Raw genomic sequence first — 25840 nt, forward strand, 5'->3', positions numbered from 1 at the left:
ATTTACTCTACATCTGGATCACAGTACAATTTTTTGAGTCTATATTTTTATGTTATAGCGAGTCCTTAAGGTGTGTACTAAGTTCGAGTTTAGGTGCTAAAATCAGAAATAAATCAGTAAGAAAAGTATAAAATTATACGCCTTCGATGCAAATTTAAATATAACTTGATGGAGAATAGCTCGAAACAAGTTTTTTATAAAGTTTATATTCTTTAAATGGATTACACGATTAAGAACAGAAAATCGTTTTTAAGCTTATGTAGAACGCTGTTTTTTAATTTAATATGATGAATTGTTTTCAAGTTATTCCAATATATATATATATAGCGGAAGTCCCTTAATTTTGAACATAACCGTATATCTCAAAAAGTCGAGCTCTTAAAAAAACAAGTGTAAATTTGGATTCAGCAACCTCAAATTACTAAAAATTTGATATAAATTTTAAATGAACACAAAAACGGTTCAATTTTGTTCCCATGTATTTCTAAAGAAAACTAATCATGAAAAATTGGGATTTTAGCCACTAAACTCGAACTTAATATCCACCATAAATACTAAATGCTATATTGACAAGTGGAAATTATATCTAATTTTATAATATTTTTATTTCATTTATATTCTGAGAAGGATTTCAAAAATGTCCCATTTGTGCATGGATATGATTCCACTAATGTAGTAATTGGATGATTTTTTTCAATGTGGTAAGTTTTTCGTCCATTTGTAATAAAGCCAAAATTTCTATTTATTAAAAATAATTTTCATTTGCAGGATGACAGCAAATCTAATGGTATTTTTTGGAATCTTCTTACTGTTTAATGCTATCTAAACTGATATCCCTATTGGCTCTAAGAAAATTCTCTTGTAAGTTAAAGATCAAAATACCATAGAATTTGATAATATTTTTATATTTCATATACCTTTTTAACTTCAGAGGCTTATGACGCAAATCCACACAACAAAAACTAGCGAAATCGGTGAAATTGGACAAAAATGAAATGAAAATAGCAACTTATGGCATATATCTTTCATATGGATAGAAAATGGAAATTGATATTAATTAGTTTCATTCTACTAACATAGAATATTACTCTTTTGAAGAAGCAATTACTAACTACGGAAAAGTAACAACATACAGCGTACAAATAAAAACATTTCTTTTATTGTATATCATAAGCCATAGTTTTATGTAATATAATAATAATTTTTTGAAATAAAATACTGGTAGTTATGAAAAATTGTCTTATATTGTACGAAAAATTTCTTAGTTGTATACAGGCTTGTTGTACCTTTAATTCCTAAATTTATTTACTTCTTTGAAAATTATACTGATAAATAGTTTATTTGAAACCAATTTCTAAATATAGGATTCCCAAAAACTTGTTCATTTTTCCGGATAGCAGGAATATTTTGAATGAGTGTAAGTACATTCTTCCCTCAGCGTAGTAAGAATGAACTAAAATACGATGCAATACATAAACTTATTTATAAGAAAATCATGAACTTCTCTAGATGAAAAAAATCTTTGGCGCCAAATCATGGTCATTCTTACTATGGGTTAGTTCATTTTTCGTAAACAATAGTAAACTTTTTTTCGGTGTATTATTTGTTTTTTTTTTTTAATCAATAAAAAGCGTTTTTGATTTCTGTAACATCACATTCACTTCTCAGTTTCTAAAATGTTTCGAATAAATGTATTTTCATTAATAAACACCAATACCGCGCGTACAATTTTGCAAAATTAAATCCACGTGTGCACTTCATAAATGCATCAACATAACTGAATGCAACAATAAAACTCAAAGACACAAATAGTCATAACGGATACATAGCTGCCGTAAAGAAAAACAACTCCACACACACACACGATCCCTTTCTGATCTCGCTATTGCAAGAAAACAACTCTCACCACAAAAGATACCAACAACACACAAGGAACATTCCATTGTCTCTAGAATCAAAACAACCAACAACAGCATAAATGACGCAATAACAAACACAAACAATCATACGAGATATACACAAAATGTCTCTAAAAACTCCCTCACATGATGCACTCACATTTTCCAGTAGCACGTTTATTGATTAGTTGGAATTCTATCTATAAGTTAAGGTTAAATATATACCAAATCTATGAGGAATCTATATAAAATTATATACACCCGTCAAGGATTATATTAACTACTTTTTATTCTACTTTATCTAAAATTTTCAATGTGAGTAAAAACATAGGTAGCCATCGTACGAATCGGTAATGTCGTTAAGTTAATTTTTACTACAAAAATTTTTTTCCATACAAAATTTTTTCTTAGTAAATTTTTTACATTTCGTAGTAAGATTTTTATATTGCCCATGTATATTTATAATAGAATCAACGATGCATTAACTACTGTGTTGGAAATTTATTTAAGGAAAAATCCTTCCCATTTCGTAGTTAGTGAACTAAAAAACATTTACTGAATTTTTATAAGTTTTCCTTTAGCTAAGTTAATTTTCGTTGTGGTCACGAAAAATGAACTATATTAGAGTAAATTTGTTGAACTATGTGGAAGTTAAAATGGTCCTTAAATTTACAAGACACTTTTTTTCTGTGTATGATTAATTTTTATTTATTCAATATTTCGTCTTTTCATTGAAAGACTTTGCTTTTTCTAATAAGATTTCTGTAGATTTGCGCCAAATTGTCAGTGTATATCTTATAGCATATTCGCTTCTGTGTTGGTGTATTAAGAATGTGCAACATCTCCAGTGTTAGCAGCGTTGCCGTTTTGGTCCGATCGGACCAAAATTGGTCCAAAAGATTTCTAATTTTTAAATTTGGTCCGATGGTCGGACCAAACAGAATTTGGTCCATTTTGGTCCATTTTCATAAATTTGGTTTCTATCACATATTAAATAGTAGATGGTGCACCGCAAAGAATGTTGTCGGGAGGCCAAATATTTCACATGCTTAAAATACGAATACGAATTTTGCTTAGAATAGAAGACGTATTTCTCTGATATAAAGTTTTTTCCTTGTCTAAAAGTCTCTAAACTTTTCAATGAAGTCTGTTTGTCCTTATAGCTAAGTGATTCTACATAAAAATGTGTATCGTAACATGAATGAAAATTTCGTTTTAATGAAGTCAAAATGGATTTAATATTTCTGAAAAAATCTTCAAAATTAATAAAATGTTTCAACACATTGTTTTAAAGTCATTATACCCTAAACCACATAGTGGTTAGGGTTTTTGGGCACAAGGACGAACGCTATTGAATTTGGAAGAAATCGGATCAAATTTAGATATAGCTCCCATATATATGTATCGCCCGATTTCGACAAATGGGGTCACGCTGTGCTTTTTTTCAAACGGATCGTCGCCAAATTTGACAAAAGGTAATCTTTTTCATCGCCCTTCAAGTCTGCAAAATTTCATCCAAATCGGTTCAGATTTAGCTATAGCTCCCATATATATGTACCGCCCGATTTTTCTCGAAGAGGAGCGGAGCGGAGCGTGGAGCGGAGCGGAGCGATTTTTTTTTCTCGGAGCGGAGCGATTTTTTTTTCTCCGGAGCGGGAGCGGAGCGAAAAAAATGGACCGCTCCGGATCCCTGGTCATGTGTGCCAAATTTAATTGAAATCGGTTCAGATTTAGATATAGCTCCCATATATATGTTTTTCTGATTTCGACAAAAATGGTCAAAACACCAAAATTTTTCTTGTTAAATCGCCACTGCTTAGTCGAAAAGTTGTAAAAATGACTCTAATTTTCCTGAACTTCTAATACATATATATCGAGCGATAAGTCATAAATAAACTTTTGCGAAGTTTCCTTAAAATTGCTAGATATAAATGTTTCCCATATTTTTTATACCCTTCACCACTACTGTGGTACAGGGTATAATAAGTTTGTGCATTTGTATGTAACGCCAAGAAGGAGTAATCATAGACCAACCTTTTAGTATACGGATCGGCTTAGAATTAAATTCTGAGTCGATTTAGCGATGTCCGTCTGTCTGTCTGTCTGTCTGTCCGTCTGTCTGTCTGTCTGTTGATGTATTTTTGTGTGCAAAGTACAGCTCGCAGTTTTAGTTCGATTGTCCTAAAATTTGGAATAGGGTCCTATTTCGGCTCAAAGACGATCCCTATTGATTTTGGAAAAAATCGGTTCAGATTTAGATATAGCTGTCATATATATTTTTCACCGATCTGGTCATAATTGGCGTGTATATCAACCGATCTTCCTCAAATTCCGTACATCCGAATATTTTATGGGTCTCGAAAAACTTGCAAAATATCAGCCACATCGGTTCAGATTTAGATATAGCTCCCATATATAGCTTTCGCCCGATTTACACTCATTTGCCCACAGAGGCCAATTTTTTGCTCCAATTTAGTTGAAATTTTGCATAGGGAGTAGAATTAGCATTGTAACTATGCTTGCCAAATTTGGTTGAAATCGGTTGAGATTTGGATATATCTCCCATATATAGCTTTCGCCCGATTTACACTCATATGACCACAGAGGCCAATTTTTAACTCCGATTTAGTTGAAATTTTGCACAGGGAGTATAATTAGCATTGTAGCCATGCGTGCCAAATTTGGTTGAAATCGGTTCAGATTTAGATTTATCTCCCATATATACCTTTCGCCCGATTTACACTCATATGACCACAGAGGCCAATTTTTAACTCCGATTTAGTTGAAATTTTGCACAGGGAGTAGAATTAGCATTGTTACTATGCGTGCCAAATTTGGTTGAAATCGGTTGAGATTTGGATATATCTCCCATATATAGCTTTCGCCCGATTTACACTCATATGACCACAGAGGCCAATTTTTAACTCCGATTTAGTTGAAATTTTGCACAGGGAGTAGAATTAGCATTGTAGCTATGCGTGCCAAATTTGGTTGAAATCGGTTCAGATTTTGATATATCTCCCATATATAGCTTTCGCCCGATTTACACTCATATGACCACAGAGGCCAATTTTTAACTCCGATTTAGTTGAAATTTTGCACAGGGAGTAGAATTAGCATTGATGCTATGCGTACCAAATTTGGTTGAAATCGGTTCAGATTTAGATATAGCTCCCATATATATGTTTTTCTGATTTCGACAAAAATGGTCAAAATACCAACATTTTCCTTGTAAAATCGCCACTGCTTAGTCGAAAGGTTGTAAAAATGACTCTAATTTTCCTTAACTTCTAATACATATATATCGAGCGATAAATCGTAAATAAACTTTTTTGAAGTTTCCTTAAAATTGCTTCAGATTTAAACGTTTCCCATATTTTTTTACTAACATTGTGTTCCACCCTAGTGCATTAGCCGACTTAAATTTTGAGTCTATAGATTTTGTAGAAGTCTATCAAATTCTGTCCAGATCGAGTGATATTTAAATGTATGTATTTGGGACAAACCTTTATATATAGCCCCCAACACATTTGACGGATGTGATATGGTATCGAAAATTTAGATCTACAAAGTGGTGCAGGGTATACTATAGTCGGCCCCGCCCGACTTTAGACTTTCCTTACTGGTTTTTTACTAAAATTGTGTTCCACCCTAGTGCATTAGCCAACTGAAGTTTTGAGTCTATAGATTTTGTAAAAGTCTATCAAATTCTGTCCAAATCGAGTGATATTTAAATGTATGTATTTGGGACAAACCTTTATATATAGCCCCCAACATATTTGACGGATGTGATATGGTATCGAAAATGTAGATCTACAAAGTGGTGCAGGGTATAATATAGTCGGCCCCGCCCGGCTTTAGACTTTCCTTACTGGTTTTTACTAACATTGTGTTCCACCCTAGTGCATTAGCCGACTTAAATTTTGAGTCTATAGATTTGTATAAGTCTATCAAATTCTGTCCAGATCGAGTGATATTTAAAGGTATGTATTTGGGACAAACCTTTATATATAGCACCCATTTGACGGATGTGATATGGTATCGAAAATTTAGATCTACAAAGTGGTGCAGGGTATAATATAGTCTGCCCCGCCCGACTTTAGACTTTCCTTACTTGTTATATTTAAAAAATCTATCACCAAAGAAATCTAGCCAAAGAAGATTTCATGTGCTTAAAATACGAATGCGAATTTTGCTTAGCATAGAAGACGTATTTCTCTGAAATAAAGTTTTTTTCCTTGTCCAAAGTCTATAAACTTTTCAATGAAGTCGGTTTGTGCTTATAGTTAAGTGATTCGACATAAAATTGGGTATCCTAACATGAAAGAAAATTTCGTTTTACTAAAGTCATTTTAATACTCCTGATAAAATATTCAAAATTAATGAAATATTGTTGACGTTGAAATATTGTTGAAAAGCTTTTAAAAATGGGAGGTGTCTTTTAACCAGGGATCCGGAGCGGTCCATTTTTTTGCTCCGCTCCGCTCCCGCTCCGGAGAAAAGAAAAACCGCTCCGCTCCACTCTCCGCTCCACTCTCCGCTCCTAGAAAAAAAATCGCTCCGCTCCTCTTCGAGAAAATTATAGTACAAACATTGTATTATTTGTTCAACTGAGTTTTATTTTACGAAAACCAAAAAACTTACTTCAATAGTTGTATTATAAAAGAAAAACAAAAAAAAGCAAAAAGTATTTCTTGCTATACATAACAAATAGTAGTAAAAATTAATTATTTAGATTTTGTGTTTAGATTAATTAAAAGGTATGTTTGACAGATTTGCTTCCGTTAGGCGGCAGCGTAAGTGATTATATATATATATATATAATATATATATATATATATATATATATATATATATATATATATATATATATATATATATATATATATATATATATATATATATATATATATATATATATATATATATATATATATATATATATATATATATATATATATATATATATATATATATATATATATATATATATATATATACATATAATTTTAAACTTTTATCACCAAAAAAATTCGTTTGTTACAAAATTTTTATTTTTTCAATAAAAAAAGTTATTTTTGAAACAACAACACAGTCCATTTCGTTTATATCAAACACTGTTCTTTTCTGACTTTAGGTCTTTAATAAGACACATTTTACAGTTCAAAATTTAATATACTACAATGTAATGTTGAACATTTTTTCGGAATCTTCCGAACATATCTGAAATATATGTAAAAAAAAAACAAAAAAAAACTTTGGCCGAAGCAGGGATCGAACCCATGACCCTTGGCATGCAAGTCGGACGTAGCAACCACTGCTCCACGGTCCCAAACTAAATGTTTGTTTCTGTTAAATAAACTTTGTTTATTCGGTTCGTGGGCGCCGCAAGCTATGCTATATAAATATAACTTATATGGATATTTATCTATTGATGACCATAACAGGTACATAGCTCAGTGGTTAGTGTGTTGGCTTACAGAGTGCATGGTCCGCGGTTCGATTCTCCGTCCAGGCGAAAGGTAAAAAAATTTTAAAAATTTATAAAATCGTATAATTTCTTCTACATTGTTTGTATTACAAGAAAAAGGTGTTAAGAACTACAAAACCTCGTGGATGTGAGAAAGATGTGAGGGAAAATGCAATTAGCAAGAAAACAATATTTTTTTTTGAGTTTGTCTTTATGAAATTGTTTTTACATCCTGGAAAAGAATAAACGTTTATCACAAAAAGTATAAACTTTTCTTCCAAATACACTTCCTTACAGCGAAAAGCAAATGAGAAACGAACTTTGCTTGTCTAAAATTTCGTTTGGGAGGAAAGAATTATTTTTTTGCGTGTAGCTGGAACACCTAGAACTACACATGCCAGTCATACAGAGGGTGTGCTCGACGTTCATCCCAAAATTGCAGAACACTGCTCTGTGCCGAAATGCGAGCTTGACGGACACTAAACGCTAGATCGACTCAGGAGGTGATTCTGAGTCGATCGGTATATATTTTATGGGGTCTAAAATAAATATTTCTCTTAGGCACATTTTTTGGCAGATCAAACTTATTATACCCTAACCACTATGTGGTTTAGGGTATAATGACTTTAAAACAATGTGTTGAAACATTTTATTTATTTTATTAATCTTAAAGAATTTTTCTTAATTATTAAAGTCACGTTGACCTTACCTCAAAAATTTTATCTTTCATGTTATGATGCACATTTTTAAGTAAAATCACTTAATTATAAGGATATTACAACTTCTTTCAAAAGTTTATTGACTTTTGGACAAGAAAAAAAACTTTCTTTTTTTTTGAGAAATGCGTCTTCCATGTTAAGCAAAATTTGAATTCTTATTCTAAGGACATGAAATATTTGACTTCACGACCATATTTTTTTCAGTGTAGAAAACTAAAAAATTAAATATAAATAAGATCGTTTAATTGCATTTATTTGACGTTCATTACAAACATCTTTGTAGTAATACGGGATGAAATTGATCGAAAGTACTGTTGTTACTTTTACAACACATACTAGAGATATATTTTGACATTTGCCGTTTTTGAAAACAATTACTAAAAACACGTTGTGTTTTCCCCAATGTACGTACGCACAAAAATACATATCGTACATTTTAAACGTTTACTCACACTACGCTAAGTACTAGCTATATTTGAAATTACCTACACAGTGTAATTTCAAAGTTACACATTTCATTCAAGTAATATTTTATTTTTTCATTTGGTTTTTCATTTGGAAACCGCTCCGGATTTTAGAAATGCCGCTACCGCTCCGGCAAAAAAAGGCTTGCTCCGCTCCGCTCCGGATCTCTGCTTTTAACACATTATTTTAAAGTCGTTTTTTACTTGAAACATAAAATAATTTTCACTTGTAGTAAAAGAGAATTGTGACGTAAATGTGTCCTCACTTCTATTCTCTGCTTCTTTGGCTCGGAATCAATACCAAAATCATGCGTGTAAGGACAAAATTTTTGGAGCCGTGAATGTTTTTTTCAGTGTGGGATTAGATACTATTTCAATCACAGAAAATCGAATGAAAATTTCGCATTGATGTCAACTAAAATTGATTTTAAAATTCGACCTTTTCAAAAAGTCAATTTTTTCAAATTTAAATAAAAAAGTTGAAAAGTATTTTACTTTTTTAATAAAAGCAATATGTACAACAATAAAATATTTTTTAAAGCAAATTTGAAATTGGAAATTTGGTCCGCTGGAGGGAATTTTGGTCCGATTTTGGAAAAATTTTGGCCCAAAATAAAATTTCGTAGTGGCAACGCTGAGTGTTAGTCTCTTGTTGTAATTACTCTCACACTGTAACACACGTGCTCTCTCCAAATCTGGGTGATGGTGTTCTCCTGCACATTGGGTTGATAATGCTGTTTTTTGCATAGGTCTCTGCAAACGGTGTTTCAGATCTGATTTGTGGCCTGATAAACGAGTTTTTAATTTATTTTTTGTAGTTCCTATGTAAACCTTGTCACACACATCTTTTTCGTTCCCATTGCACTTTATTTCGTATATTAAATTGGATTTATCCATGTCATCAATTTTTGGTTTTAGATTAGTAAATAGTTTTTGTAGTGTATTATTAGTTTTCGGGGCTATTGCGAAGTTACTCTTGTCAATGAAATTGGCATTACTGAATCGTTCGTGTAATTTTGGAATATACACAACCGATTTGTAAAAAAATGTTTGCTTCTCTTTGGCTGGCTGTACTTTGCTGTTGTTGATCAGTTTATCAATGGTAGATAGAGGAAAGCTATTTTGCTGGAGTATTTCTTTAATTTTTTTGATGTTCGGCTGGTGAAATTCTTGGCTGCTTATGTTTAACCCAGATATGCCGACGGGCCGTTAAATTCTGTAGCACACCAACAAGTAGATTAGAAAATGTAAAGCACTGTAAACGCAGAAACCTGAACATAAGAGGTGTACTACATGTAGTACGGTCGGCACATCTGGGTTAATACTCGGTTCATAAAATTTTGAGCAGTATTTTGTATAACTCTCCTGGGGTGGCTGGAGTAGAAATTTACCAATCTGCCGGAAGAAGTTGGCTTTTGGTACCAGTCGGTTTTAATTTTGTTACCATCTCTGATAATTAAAATGTCCAGATAGGGAATTTGTCTACATTTTTCGTATTCCAATGTGAATTTTATGCTAGGGTTGAAGTTATTGAATATCGTCAAGAGGTTATTTATTGCACTTGTTTTCACAATCCCAAAAAGGTCGTCAACATACTTAGTAAGAATCTTAGGCCTAATATCACAGTTTGCCATACATCTATCCAATAGCTCTTCCATCACAATGTCGGCTACTATCGGAGATGCTGAAGATCCCATAGGTAAACCTTTTCTTTGTTGATAAAAACTGGTTTTATATCTAAAATATCTATTGTCAATTATGCAGAATCTTAATATCTTGAAGAACAGATTCTTCGGAATCTTAGTTATCTTCTCCAGCAAATGCCACTTTTCTTCTATTATTTTTAGTGCTAATTCAACGGGTATACTCGGAAACAAAGATATAACGACAAAAGATACCATCGTCTCGTCTTCTTCTATCTTGATGTCTTCTATCTTTGATTTGAATTGTATGGAAATTTTTACGTTATATTTGGCATTTTCCGTTAGTCTATTTAAAATGGTTGTCAAGTAATTGCATAAATTGCTGGATGGTGAATTTATAGAAAAACATATGGGACGAAGTGGGTAGTCCTGTTTGTGAACGAATTGTTCAAACACAATATTATAGATGACTCTATCTACCATTGATAAACTGATCAACAACAGCAAAGTACAGCCAGCCAAAGAGAAGCAAACCTTTTTTTACAAATCGGTCGTGTATATTCCAAAATTACACGAACGATTCAGTAATGCCAATTTCATTGACAAGAGTAACTTCGCAATAGCCCCGAAAACTAATAATACACTACAAAAACTATTTACTAATCTAAAACCAAAAATTGACGACATGGATAAATCCAATTTAATGTACGAAATAAAGTGCAATGGGAACAAAAAAATGTGTGTGACAAGGTTTACATAGGAACTTCAAAAAATAAATTAAAAACTCGTTTATCAGGCCTCAAATCAGATCTGAAACACCGTTTGCAGAGACCTATGCAAAAAACAGCATTATCAACCCAATGTGCAGGAGAACACCATCACCCAGATTTGGAGAGAGCGCGTGTGTTACAGTGTGAGAGTAATTACAACAAGAGACTAACACTGGAGATGTTGCACATTCTCAATACACCAACACAGAAGCGAATAAACTATAAGACAGACACTGACAATTTGGCGCAAAGCTACAGAAATCTTAATAGAAAAAGCAAAGCGCAGCAGAGTAAGCGTTAGTAATGCAACAGACACCGTCGTTAGCTATTTACTCTACCGTTGGTGTATTGTTTTTGTTCTTTTCGTGAGTGTTTTTAATGTAACATGCAATTTGTACATATTTAAATATACTGTGTATATACTTTCTTTTCTACTTGTATACGCAGAAAAATTTTCCCGATGAAGTCTTTCAATGAAAAGACGAAATATTGAATAAATAAAAATTAATCATACAGACCTCGAGCTCGTTTTTATCAACAACTATCAGTTGAAGATTTTCTGTTATCCGCTCCGTGACTGTAATATTACATCAGTCCATTAGATTCAATATGTCTCTTAACAGATTTATCCGTATTTCAGACAGGTTGGTTGAATTTGAAGCCAACCTCAATGATAAAAACACCCCTCTATCGTCATCATACTTAGTCGAGTCGTATATGGAAGAACTGAAGGCATTGTGGGAGGAAATTAAGCTCTCCTATGACCAATGCCTTCAGGACATTGAGGCATATGATGATGACGCTTTACCCCCCTAAGCGGACGGAAATTCGGAAAATGCGTCCGAATTAGAAATATTCGACATACTGCCGTTGCAATGCCCGACTAAAAGAAATTTTATCTGACCACTTTTCTCCCAGGGTGAATCCAAATCCTCAACCCGTCACTTCGCATGTGGCTCACATTCCCATTCCAGAAGCCCCGAACGGCTTCAAGTTGCCACCGTGCGAAATCCCAACTTTTACAAGGGACTTCTCAACGTGGCCAACTCACTAACGATAATTTCGCGATGGCTTGGAAGAGTCTTTGTGCTCGTTATGAGAATAAAAGAGTTCTCGTGAACATACAGCTCAAGAACTTATTTAGTCTTCCGATGATTACCGCTGAATCTGGAGCCACTTTGAGGAAGCTCCAAAGAGATATGAATTCTAGTATCTCACTGCTTAAACAGTACGGCATCGAAATAGAAACATGTGACCCAATTTTTACTTTTATTTGCTCCAATAATTTACCCGATTCCACTCTCACGTTGTGGGAACAGACCCTGTCGGATAAGATTTCTAAGTGGTATGAATTGTCATAAGACTTTAGAGTCAGTGTCCGAAATCCGGAAACCGGAACTGAATCCCACTAATCGTTTAAAGCTCCCAAGTGGAAAATACAATAATCGGGGAAATTCGTCGAATGTGAAAACATTTCAAAATAATATTTCTGAACCGAAATGCACATTATGCCCTAAAGAATTCCATATCATTCGCAAGTGTCCCAAGTTTTTAAAAATGGATCCGAGCCAAAGATTTTCAGAAATTAAGGCTAATAGTATGTGCATAAATTGTTTTTCTAAAGTTCATACAGTCAAGAGTTGTAACAGCAAATATTCCTGCCGCACAAAAGCACAACACTCTACTCCATAAGCCACAAAACGAAAAACCTTATAGCACCGAAGCCAATCTGAGTGCTGCGGTTTTTCCATCCACTTCGTCATCTATACAGTCCACTTCTTCGTCTAGAAATGAAATTGTCCATTCATGCTTCTCGACCAGCTCTCGCGGTGCCTTGTTAGGAACTGCCTTGGTGAAGATTTGTCACAGTGGTTTGACGTATACCGCTCGGACTTTGGTGGATTCGGGATCTGAGGGAACTTTTGTATCCCAAAAGCTTTTTAATATTTTGAAATTGCCTTTTAGACGCACTAGTGCCAAAGTATCAGGGTTGAACAACACTGTTTCGGCTGCTGTACAGAAAGAATGTTCTTTTGTATTAGGGTCCAATACTGATGAAAATATTGAGATTTTCACTACGGCACTAGTGGTTCCACACCTTTCGGGAAATCTTCCCTCTAGGACCTTTGATATTGAATCACTTTCGAAACTTCCCAACATTCCTTTCGCTGATCCTAGATTTTATGAAAGTTCCACGATTGCTGTCCTTTTAGGAGGAGACATTTTACCATCCATTACACCCAAAGAAAAGTAGACTTCTAAAATTAAGTTTCAAATTCTTATTTCTAGCCTGAATCCGCATATAAAATTTTAAGCACGCAAATACTAAGTTATACTCATATTAAGTACAAAGTGCGCTTATTTGTGCAATTCAAGTGCTTAAAGTTTGTTCTAAGCTTGTTTTGAGTTAACATAAGAAAATGTTTACTTAATTTGTCTGTGAGAGTTAGCTAATGAGAGCACAAAATAAAGATTGCTCTCTTCGATACTCTCATAGATTTTCAACCCCCGAAAACTGTTTCTTACATACAGAGAATTTTCAATTTAATCTTTGGCTTTTAGTGTTAGTGTTGTTGTTTGGCTTGCATTTCGTCTGCTATCTTAAGCCGACTACGGATTAAAATAAGAAAACTTTAACTTGATATTCCTTTATGAGTCATGTCAAATCAGAATACAGAATATATACAGGTTATTAGTTTATTGTTCGCATGTATGTATGAAACATTGTGAGTGTGTGTTTGATTTCGATCTTGTGTTTTTTAGCTTCGCTTGCATTTTGTTTGCCAAATTCTTTTAGTATTATTGTGTGCTTTGACCATAATTGACAGTAAACTATTTATTGTCTCCTCACAAGAAAGTGAGAAGGAAGATAAATTAATAAATATTTAAAAAATGGAAGTACATACAATATTTAAAAAGTAAATAATATTAAAGCGAAGCTAAAAAACACAAGATCGAAATCAAACACACACTCACAATGTTTCATACATACATGCGATCAATAAACCAATAACCTGTATATATTCTGTATTCTGATTTGATATGACTCATAAAGGAATATCAAGTTAAAGTTTTCTTATTTTAATCCGTAGTCGGCATAAGATAGCAGAAGAAATGCAAGCCAAACAACAACACTAACACTAAAAGCCAAACATTAAATTGAAAATTCTCTGTATGTAAGAAACAGTTTTGGGGGGGTTGAAAATCTATGAGAGTATCGAAGAGAGCAATCTTTATTTTGCGCTCTCATTAGCTAACTCTCACAGACGAATTAAGTAAAAATTTTCTTATTTTAACTCAAAACAAGCTTAAATCAAACTTTAAGCAGCTTTAAGGCTCATTTTAAAAAGGTCGCGGCAAACTTCAAGCATACATTTGAAGAATTTCAGACGCTCCTTGCAAAAATTGAAGCGTGTCTAAACTCGCGTCCTTTATCCCCATGCTCTCAAGAACCATCAGACTTTTCTGCTCCAGGACATTTTTTAATAAGAACCCCACTTTTAGCTCCCATTGATCCCTCAATAAAAGACAGTCCATTATCCATTATAAACCGCTGGCAAAGGTTAGGTTAAAGTGGCAGCCCGATTAAGATTCAGGCTCACTTAGACTATTCAGTCTATTGTGATACCACACTAACTAAAAGTACCTATTATATATGGGCACTTCTAGTTTTAACCGTTGAACCTTCTCGATTATTTTCTTCTGTTGAACCAACCAGATTGTTCCAAAAACATTAGCAGTATGCTTAAGTTAACGTTTTCCAGGTCCGCCAGTAATCTGAAGCTATATACCCCTAAAATTTGCTTACGCCTTACACAAAATGCAGGACTCTCACACAAGAGGTGTTTTATTGATTCCTTGTCCTCCGCATCATGACAGCTCATAGAATAGTCATTATACTTCGCACCAATAGTTTTTGCAAAATCGCCTATCAGGCAGCGACCTGTTATAGCAGATATGAGGAGTGATATCTGGCGTCTCGAGAACACTAGCATATCTAGTGTGCGATTTAAGTTTAAATGGGGCCATATTTGCTTGGTGTCGTTACAACCCTTACAATTCTCCCATCGAACATTTGTCATCATGACACCGCTGGCAAAGACTTAAGGTAATTCACCAACTTTTCTGTCTCCGTTGGAAAGAGGAATACCTTAAAGAATTACACAAGGGTCATAAGTGGAAACGGGCAACCGATAACTTACAAGAAGATACCATGGTGATCATACGTGAAGAAAATTTGCCCCCAAACTGTTGGCGCCTTGGGAGGATAAGAAAGGTACATACTGGGGCTGATAATCGAGTTAGAGTTGCCGAAATTATTACGCAAAAAGGCATTGTTACCCGACCGATTACGAAAATCGTAGTTCTTCCTATCGAAGATACAGTTTAGCCAGTACTGTAGAATAAGTACTTAAGTCATTCCAGATTTCCAAACGAATAGTATTGTTTTTTCTTATAGTTTCAAAATACGGGATAAAAAATCCCCATCTCATTCCCACCAAAATCATCGTAAACAGGACACAAACCAATCCTACATTTGTCGTTTGTGTAGAAAGTCTCATCCTTTACGGAAATGTAAACGTTTCTTGGATATGAATATCCTGAAACGTCAAGAAATAGTACGCAAATACGGATATTGCACCAATTGCTTAGCGCATGAGCATTCTGGCAACACATGCTTCACTGCAACTGGTTGTCGATATTGTAAAAAATCTCATCATAGCCTTCTACACACCCATGCCCGGTTGGAATCTATGAAACGAAAGGGACAGAAGGCTTCAGCTATAACTTCAACTCAATCTTCAGCATCAACTTCTAACCCACAATCGCCCTCAAAGTCTACGACTCCTTCGTCATAATTTAACTCGGCGAATACGACACTTTCGGCTATTTTAAAGCACAATGCTGTAACTTTGTGGTCGTGTCTGTCACCACTAAAAACGGAAACTGTACCATAAGATGTCTTCTGGACTCTGGATCGAAATCCAGTTGTATTTCCTCTAAAGTAGCAGAAAAACTTAATTTGACTACCCTTACTTTGGACGACGAAACTATCTGCCCCCTCACATTGATGTCTACATACATACAACCCGGAAATTTACATCGAAACCGTCCTGAAAGTTAACAACCGGATTGCTATTCATACGCCTAGCAAATCGTTATCACCATCTTATGCTCGACATTTCTCAAACATGCTACTAGCCGATAAAGAGTTCTACAAGTCTGCTCCAATCTCGATTATTTTAGGAATTGGCGTATATTCACGTGTAATAAGTGAGGGATTTCTTAACAGGGCTGGGCTGCCAACAGCCCAAAACACGATTTTTGGCTGGTCTATTTATGGAACTTGCTCTAACTAACTAATGTAATTTTCCTATCTCAATAATTTTTTTTTCCTCGAAAAAACCCACACACTGAATAAGCAATGAAATATTGAAAATTTATGAAAACGTGAACTTCCACAAATTTTCTTATATTACCACCTAAAAATATTGTTGTATCTCAATATTACTTACAAAAAAAAAAAAATAATGCTATAATATAGAAATAATATATATTGAATTTCGCACATTGTAATACCAGAACTAAAACACTCCAATGAATGAATTTCTAATATTAATTTTTATTTAATAATATTACCAGATATGGTTTGACATTCTTACATCAGTTCATTGCAGGTATGCTACAAGGGGCCGCTAATGTTTATGTCACATAAACAGTTGGAAAAAATTTTCCCTCTAAAATAATAATTTTCTCAGCACTGGAATCCCTACTGGGATTCTTAGAATACCCAATTACTTTTCAAGATACAAATCCAAATAAATCGATAAATTATAATTTCAAATGACAACTCAAATCCAGGAAACTGTCAAGCCATGTCAAAACACAGCTTCCGCAATAATTTTAAGTGATACTTCTCTTTTTGTATTCATCATTTCTACTGGTAAGGCGTTGATTCAGAAGAAAGAAGAAATAAATCCTTAATAATATCATCCATCTAAACCCAAATCGTTGTGTTTTTTTCATTCCATCGTTTTGATATTGGTTTGTTTCTTCCCTACGATCTCATCTGGAGTACAAATCCCAACTATTATTGCAATAGTGGAATTTGTTTCGGCTCACGACAAATACTCTTCCAACAGGTTGACTGCACTCCCGCACACAAACAATAACATAGGAGAGTTTGCAAATCTACCTCTAACGCGCATTATCCCCTCGTTAGAGGTAGATTTCTGACAGATAGTTACTAACCTATTTCGTATCTGTAGAATTTCAGAAGCGCTTATTGTATGCGATGACCTGTGAAAATTGCACCGATATTTAGAAAAACCGGTACACGTAAGAAAGAATTCTCAGGGCTTTCGAATAAGATGAAAATCTTTCTAAAATATCATCCAAGTTTCGAAAATATGAAATGTGGACTTTAACTGATTTTTTTTCTAACTCCACATCGAAAGTCAGATCTGCTGCACTATTGGGTCATTCCTCAGGCGGATGTTGTAGCCATTCAGGCCCATGCCACCTAAGCCTATTGCTTGCAAGTTCTTGTGCTTAGTAAATCCTCTGGGTTGTCCTCCGAGGACATATGTCGCCAATTAGATACGACAGTAACATGTGTGATTCTCGCCACCCTATTGGCGACGAATGTTGTCCATACACATGGCGGTCAGTACATCACTATCATAGAGTCCGTCCACCAGTAAAGTGTATATATTTCGCATTCCAATTGTGGTAACAAATTGTCGACCATATCGGCTAGCAATGCTGCACAGCATAATTCCAGTTGGGGGATTGAGATGGTCTTTACCGGCGCCACTTTGGGGAAATTAAATGCGTTGAAATATTCCTTTTATTCCTAATTCGAATGTAGAGAGCGGCACCGTACGCCCACTCAGAAGCGACACAGAACGCGTGAAACTGGACATCACTTTCGGGTGAGAAATCGACCCACCGTGGAACTCGAATATCTTTAATCTGTGGATAGTCCCTCTGGAACATTTTCCATAATTGCAAGGAATTTGGCGATATACTTTCATCCCACGACGTTCCATCAATCCATATTTTCTGCATAATTATTTTAGCCCGAATAACAACAGGGGAAAGCCTACCGGCTGGATCAAAAACTTTAGATATAAGCGATAAAACCTCACGTTTGGTATAACAGTTTTTATCTGGGAAACATTATGGGAAAAGAAAAAAACAATCAGAATGGGCATTCCACCGAATACTCAGAGTCTTTGCTGAACTCCTATCGTCAAAGTCAAGGAAATCCTCATACAATAGTTGATCAGTAGGAATACCCTTGAGAACATCATTCGAGTTTGAAGTCCATTTACGCATATCGAATCCTGCGGAAGCCAATGCTATCACCAGTTCATCCCTGGCTCTGATAGCCGAACAAACCGAATTTGCACCCGATAGTGCATCATCTACATACATATAATGGGACAGTATACGACTCGCTAAGGGATAGACCTCCTGCACATCGCTGGCTAACTGTTGCATGGTCCTCATCGTCAGATAAGGCGGACAATTGACACCAAATGTTACCGTTTGGAGTTCGTAATCCCGTAAGGACGCGCTAGGACTATTTCGGAAAAGAATTCGTTGGAATCGGGTATGTTCGGGACAAATTAGAATTTGGCGATACAGTTTTTGTATTTCACCATTAAAAACGTAACGGAAAAATCTCCATCGAAGTATCAAAATTGTGAAGTCCTTTTGCAACACGGGCCCAACATGGAACACAGAGTTCAAACTATTATCGATCGAAGTAACAGCCGAAGCATTAAATAACACACGGACTTTTGTGATCGTGCTTTCTGGCTTCAGAACAGCGTGGTGAGGTAAATAGTAGCGTGGATGAAGGAATGAAGTATCGAAAACTTTATTGGCCGCATATGGTCTAAAGTCAGATATTCATGCAGCACCTGGTCATACTGCTCCTTTAAGGTAGGATTTTTAAGTAAGCGACCCTCATTCCGGAAAAATTGGGCCATGGAGGAAGATCTCGATTGTCCAAGGAAAAGTGTTTGCGGAAATCCTTCCTTTAATGGCAAAGAAAATATATATCCTTCCCCCACTGTTAATTTTAGTGCTTTTCTGAAACAACTTCTCGCAAACCATATCGCTGTATGGTAGGACTTTCCTACGAGGCAGGTCCTCCACCTCCCAAAATCTGGAGATTTGCCTATCTAAGGAAATCGCACAATAGAAGGACACCACTGTTGGGGAAGGTGGTGGTGTGCTCAAAGGAATGGTCCCAGCGAGAATCCATCCGAAAATGGTCTCCTGAACCATCAAAGACCCCCCCAAAAAGTCGCTCAAACCCAGGCAGCATAATCGAGGGTAGTACATCCCCTCCAATGAGAATGTCGATTTTCGTACTCTCGTAGAATTTCGGATCTGCGATAGGCAGGTTGGGCGGAACCTGTGGCGACAGAGCGTCAAAAGTTCGGAAAGAAAGATTACTAGAAACCTCAGAATTCGGGCAAATGGTAGAAACTAGCTTGAATGTACATTCCTTGTGCACAGGAGCAGATATAGTGTTGTTGAGGCCTGAGACAGTGGCACTAGTTCTACGAAAAGGTAATGTCAACTTGTTAAATAGATTCTCTGCTATAAATGTACCCTCAGATCCTAAATTTATCAAAGCACGTGCCTCGTATGAAACGCCAGCTAGACGTATATGGACCATGGCTGTCCCAAGTAGAATGCCCCTAGATCCTGCGGAAAAGTATGTGCGAACGCTGTTACCCCCCGTATCACCGGACTGTAGAGATGTAGGGACTGTTAGTGGGGGTAATGGCTTAGAAAGCGACGAAGCCGTAGTCGGCTCATTTGCATCCCTAGGCATGGCACGAGTAGTATAATTTCGCGTGTCCGCAGAATCGTCGTGGAGAAGTGTGTGGTGCCTGCGCAGGCATTTATTTACACACGTTTCACACGACTTCTTTTTGCCACTAGAATTATCCCTTAAATTCTGTGGCTTGGAATCTGATGTGCTTTTCATGTCCGAAACGGACTCGAGGGTTCGATGCCGACTCGTGAGGAAAATGTCCAAGTCTGCCCATTTTAGGACGGATGTCTTATCTGTGATAGTCTTTCCCATAGGGTAAGAGTGAGACTGGGAAGTCGATTCGAACAAATATAGACAAAGATCGGATCCCAACTTGCTATATCAAACTCGTAAAGGCTGAGAGCAGATATACAGCCATTGATGTCCCTTTGGAGAGACTTCAAAGCATTGGCAGATTCAGCGGAACAAGCTTTTAGACAAACAAATTTTTCAATTGACCGTTGATTAAAACCCGCCTGTTCTCGTAACGGGAGCACAGGTTCTGCCATGCAGACTCGAAACCGTCATTGGTTAGTGGACTCTTCGATACGATATCGTGAGCCTCACCTTTCGTTTTGCTGACCAAATGGAAAAGACGCTCGACTGGACTGAGCTTCGGATTCTTAACACATATGGCCGTGAACATGTCGCGGAAAGTCGCAGGGTGTTGTTGTGATCTCTTCAAAGTCTTCTTTATTAATGCCCTCTGATAATATACATCCATGCTTGGTTGTATGCACTAAGTACTTACAATCTGTTACAGGGTTGTTACATGCTACAGTGGGACATTTATAAAGTAATGTACTTAAATATAAATACAGATATACAACATCTTTCCTTTCACGTTTATTTTATATTCATACCTCTTAGTGCATAAATTTCTTTATATACATGGAAATTTAATGTAACAATCATTAATATTATTTCCTAACTGCTTATTAGGATATAGCCAGTTTTAATCTTCAAATCCAAGTCTCTTCGGAGGTTTTATTTCCCTACCACTCCTGGAGAAGTTCTCCTTATTGTTTACCCTTGATTCTATAGCTATATTTGGAATATTCGTCAAATAATTGTTATCGGGCACTGATATTCCTAAATCAGGTTTAACTCCATCAGATTTCTCTGCAACTTCTAAGATATGCTCCCTATTCCTCCTGTATGTTACCCCTTCTTCATCGTCAATCAAATATGATCTAGGTATGATCTAGGTACATATTTTGACAATTGTTCCCGGAAGCCATACTGACAATGGACTCCTTTTAAAATAAATTTGGTTTCCAGGAACAATAGGTCTAAGGTTTCTTGTATTCCTGTTGTAATTACTGGCTACCTTCTCCAGTTTTCTAGACCTACACTTTACAATATCCCTTGACTTTACAACTCTAGGTCTCAATGTATTCGACATGGATGGCAGTTTCGTTCTTAATGTTCGCGACATCAAAAGTTCTGCTTGACTAGCCAAATTATCCTTCCGTGTAGTGCGATAGTGAAGTAAAGCCGTATAATAATCATCGCCTGTATCGCGGCATTTCTTAAACATTTCCTTAACCGTTTGAATTGTCTTCTCAGCCAGGCCGTTTGATCGTGCAAAATAAGGGCTTGAAGTTTGGTGATCAATTCCCCATTCCAAGCAGAATTTTGCAAAATCCCTCGAGTTGAATGGAGGCCCATTATCCGACATCAAAATGGTCGGAATGCCATGCCTAGAAAAAATGCTTTTCAGTTTATTGATAACTAAATTACTTGTGAAGCTATCATTCAAGGGTTCAACCTCAACGTATTTTGAAAAATAATCAACCAATAATAAAAAATGTTTCCTCTCAAATTCAAATAGGTCCATACCAACTTTGTACCAAGGAATAGATACAATATCATGATTGACTAATGGTTGTCTTGCATTAGAATTCCTATATCGTGTGCATATCTCACACCCATCTACAATATTTCTAATATCATTATTAATATTGGGCCAATACACCGAATCTCTAGCCAAACTTTGGCATCTTTGAATTCCTAAATGCCCCTCATGTAATCTTGTCAATATATGCGACCTCATAGCCCTTGGAACCATAATCCTATTATTCTTCAATAATAAAACTGATATCATCCCTTACATGAAAATATGGAACTACATCGACGTCACACAATTCCCTTGTCGTAGGCCATCACTCTCTCACATAATGAATGATCCTTTGAAAAATTTCATCCTGCTTCACAAATTCCCTTATCCTATTGATATCCGTTGCTGGCAGCGCGACTTGATTGATTACGGAATGACAATGTATGTCAATATCATTGTCCATGTCACCGCACGACTGCTCAGTTAGTGGGGCCCTAGACAAAGCATCGGCAATGTGTAGATACTTGCCAGGTTTATACTTCACAACCAAATCATATGCCAACAATCTCATCATAAATCTTTGAAGTCTTGGATGGATCCTATGTAAAGGTTTCCCAAAAAGGGCCACGAGGGTTTTATGATCAGTCTCAACCAACACCTTATGACCATAAATGTACTGATGGAACCTGGAACAACCGAAAACAATAGCCAATAATTCTTTCTCAATCTGTGCATAATTTATCTGAGAGGAAGTCAGTGATGCCGACGCATAAGCTATTGGCTTCCCCTCTTGCATTATGACAGCACCCAAAGCAAACTTGGAGGCATCAGCTGAAAGTGTCATTTCCTTTCTCGGATCATAATATGCCAATACGGGATTCCTAGTTATCTCCAACTTCAAATTCCTAAAATCATTATCCTGATGCTTACCCCAATGCCACAATGTATCCTTCTTAAGCAAATCTCTTAAATGTTTATTCTTAGAAGACAAACGGGCCTAAATAATTTACCATACCCAAGAAACGTTGTAGTTCCTTCACATTTCTTGAAGCTGGCATTTCCACAACCGATTTTATTTTCTCCCTGTTTGGGCTAACTCCCTTAACGCTAAAAATATGACCAATGAATTTGATCTCGTCCCTATGAAAGTTAGATTTGGATTTGTTGAACTTCAGCCCCACCAGTTTCGCCCTTTCTAAAACCTGAACCAAAATTCGATCATGTTCCTCCAAAGTAGGAGCATGTATCATGAAATCATCCATGTATATCATCAGCCCCTTTATGTCGCCGAAAAGTCTAATCATCTCTGCATGAAAAATTTCGGGAGCAGAATTAATACCAAACGACAACCTTAAAAATCTATACCTCCCAAAGGGTGTGGCGAATGTGCACAATTTCGATGACTCCTCACTTAGAGGAATTATCCAAAACCCTGAGTTCGCAACAAGTGTACTGAATATTCTCGAACCACTCATTTGGGCCTTACATTCATCAATATTCGGAAACGAATGTCGAGGTCTAATGATAACCTTATTAAGGTTTCTTGGATCTAAACACAACCTAAGAGATCCATTTGGTTTAGATACCAAAACAATGGAATTTACCCACTCGGTGGGCTCCGTTTCCTCAATGATGACATTCAGGTCCTTCATCCTCTGCAATTCCTTCCTCAACGGCCCCAAAAGACAAAATGGTACTCTACGGGGTGGATCTGCTACTGGTTGACTATTTTCCACAACACGTAAATCACGCAGATTTTTCAAAAGACCCAAACCGCTAAACACCTCAGAATACTTTTCAAATATTCCTTCTTTATTAATAAAATTCCCAACCTGAATGAGATTCATATCTATGGCCATATCCAGATTATTATTCAACCGTCGAACTGAACGGACGTGTTTTCTAATAGCGGAGTATTTCATCGTAATAAGTACTTATTACGAATTTCACGTGTGGTGGAAATAATAAACCACCATGCAGCGAATTTCAAAGTCATCCACTGTGTTGCTAACTTCAGGGCCCAGTGGACGGGTAACGACTGAAGTTATAAATTTGGGCAGCGACCAAGAGTCAGGGCCAATTAGTCGACCTGTAGACGGGTCGACTGGCGGTGACACTTTGGCAAGTCGAACCTTTTCTAAGGTGACGACATCAAAAGGAGGCAACCCCTCTCGAAAGAGATTCAAGGAACGATGAAATGCTTTGTTTATCCTAAAGAAATTAAGATCAGTCGACCCAAGCTCGTTGTCGGCTAAGCAAAGCGATTCCTTAAATTGGGCTCAAGGAATTCTTGAAGCTGGAAAAAGGGAACGATCACCGGATGAGTTGCCATCCTCTAAACGGGATCAAATATCGTTTGCCTCAGTTGCAAAGGACAGCCTTGTGATGGCTATTATTAATAAAGGAGCAAAATTACTTTGCAATCCATGTCGAGCACATAAAATTTAGATTGATATACCAATTCCTTAAATTTAACGTCTATATCAACTTCTCCTACTACTGGCAACTTTTCACCATTGAACGTTAAAATTCTATTTTTAACATTAGTATTAATTTTAAATATATTAAGCTTATGCAGCAACTTAGACGGCAATAAATTCGCTTGTGATCCAGTATCCACTTGACAGCTCACTTTAAAACCATTGATTTCTACCTCTAAAATCCATTCCTTCAAAACTCTCGCTTTCGATTGTTGCAGTACTCCAACAAATAAATCATCTTAATCTGCTTCTTCTTCTTTTTCAGAATCGCCATTTTCTTCTTCGATCTTTCTTACATACTTTCCATTTCGCTTTTTAGGATTTTCATTTTGGCGCATATAACACATTCTAGCAAAATGGTTAAACTTTTTACATATGTGGCAGACGGCAGTAGAGAGAGTAGGTGCGTTTAACATAATTTAATGGCTTTTTCTAATGGGTATTTCTAAAATTTTTATGGGTAGATTGCAGTTTTTATGGGTTTTTCTAAAATTTTTATGGGTAGATTGCAGTTTTTGTGGGTTTTTCTAAAATTTTTATGGGTAGATTGCAGTTTTTATGGGTTTTTCTAAAATTTTTTTATGGGTAGATTGCAGTTTTTATGGGCTTTTCTAACATGTTAATGGTTACTTTACACTTATTAATGGCTTTTTCTAACTTGGAGTTGTACGTGTAAAGTTTATAGTCAGGAAGTGGTGATCGTAAACTATGGGAGGGTATTGGAAAGCGGATGTGGAAGCAAAAGGGAATGTACGTGGAAAAATTTTGTGTGTCGGTTAGAATGAAATTTGTGGAGGATCGCTATCGTTGGAGGGTAAAAAATGGAAAGCGAAGGTGGAAGCAAAAGGGAATGTACGTGGAAAAATTTTGTGTGTCGGTTAGAATGAAATTTTTGGAGGATCGCTAACGTTGGAGATAGTGAGTTTGGATTTTCATTGGTTAGGTAAGTAATAGTTTTTTCTAACGTGCTGTTTTTTCATAAATTTTATAGTTGGGATGTGTTGATCATAAAATGATGATGGGCATAGAAAAGTGAAGGTGGAAGCAAAAGGGAATGTACGTGGAAAAATTTTGTGCGTCGGTTAGAATGAAATTTGTTGAGGATCGCTAACGTTGGAGATAGTGAGTTTGATGGTAGTTTTGGTGGGAGGGAAATTGTAGCTGATCAAGGTTAAAAATTTGTTAGGATAGTTAAGTGTATACGTGAGGGTTATGATTGTAAATATCGATTGGTAATGAAAACCGTTGCTAGTTGAAATTGAATGAGAAATAATCGTTTTCATGGAAATAGCCACAGTGGTCTATGTGTTGTAAATGGAAAAAAAAAAACTTACTCTCCATTATGTATACAATTTCTGTTGATCTGTCAAGTACCGGAAATTTTGACACCTGTTGAGTTTTGAAGAAATTGATTTCGTTGAAGGGAAACTATAGACAAATAACCGTCATTAAATTTGACGAATTTATGATGTGTCAAGTATTGTCACCTAAGGTTGAAAAGTTGTACATTTCATCAACGAAGAGATCTATGGACATGTATATAGACAAGATCTTCAGGAATACTTGTGGATGCATGATGGAATATTACATTGTTTGAATATTTGATATGTTTAAAAATTTTAAAATATGATATATTCTCTGTAAATGTTAATGATCATGCTCAGAAAGGAGGGAATATGAAAAAAATGTATGAAAAACAAATGAATTGTTTGTATAT

The 25840-nt window shown here is 35.8% G+C and overlaps 1 long non-coding RNA gene across 1 annotated transcript; it reads left to right on the plus strand.

Annotated features, from left to right (window-relative positions):
- Positions 1 to 343: 343 nt before the first annotated feature.
- Positions 344 to 1235, plus strand: LOC142240401 (uncharacterized). Its single transcript, XR_012723265.1, has 3 exons — positions 344 to 701; positions 769 to 861; positions 932 to 1235. It is a non-coding gene; the product is annotated as an uncharacterized LOC142240401 (long non-coding RNA).
- Positions 1236 to 25840: the final 24605 nt, after the last annotated feature.

The sequence above is a fragment of the Haematobia irritans genome, chromosome 1 (genome assembly GCF_050003625.1).
Source record: "Haematobia irritans isolate KBUSLIRL chromosome 1, ASM5000362v1, whole genome shotgun sequence".
Lineage (NCBI taxonomy): Eukaryota > Metazoa > Arthropoda > Insecta > Diptera > Muscidae > Haematobia > Haematobia irritans.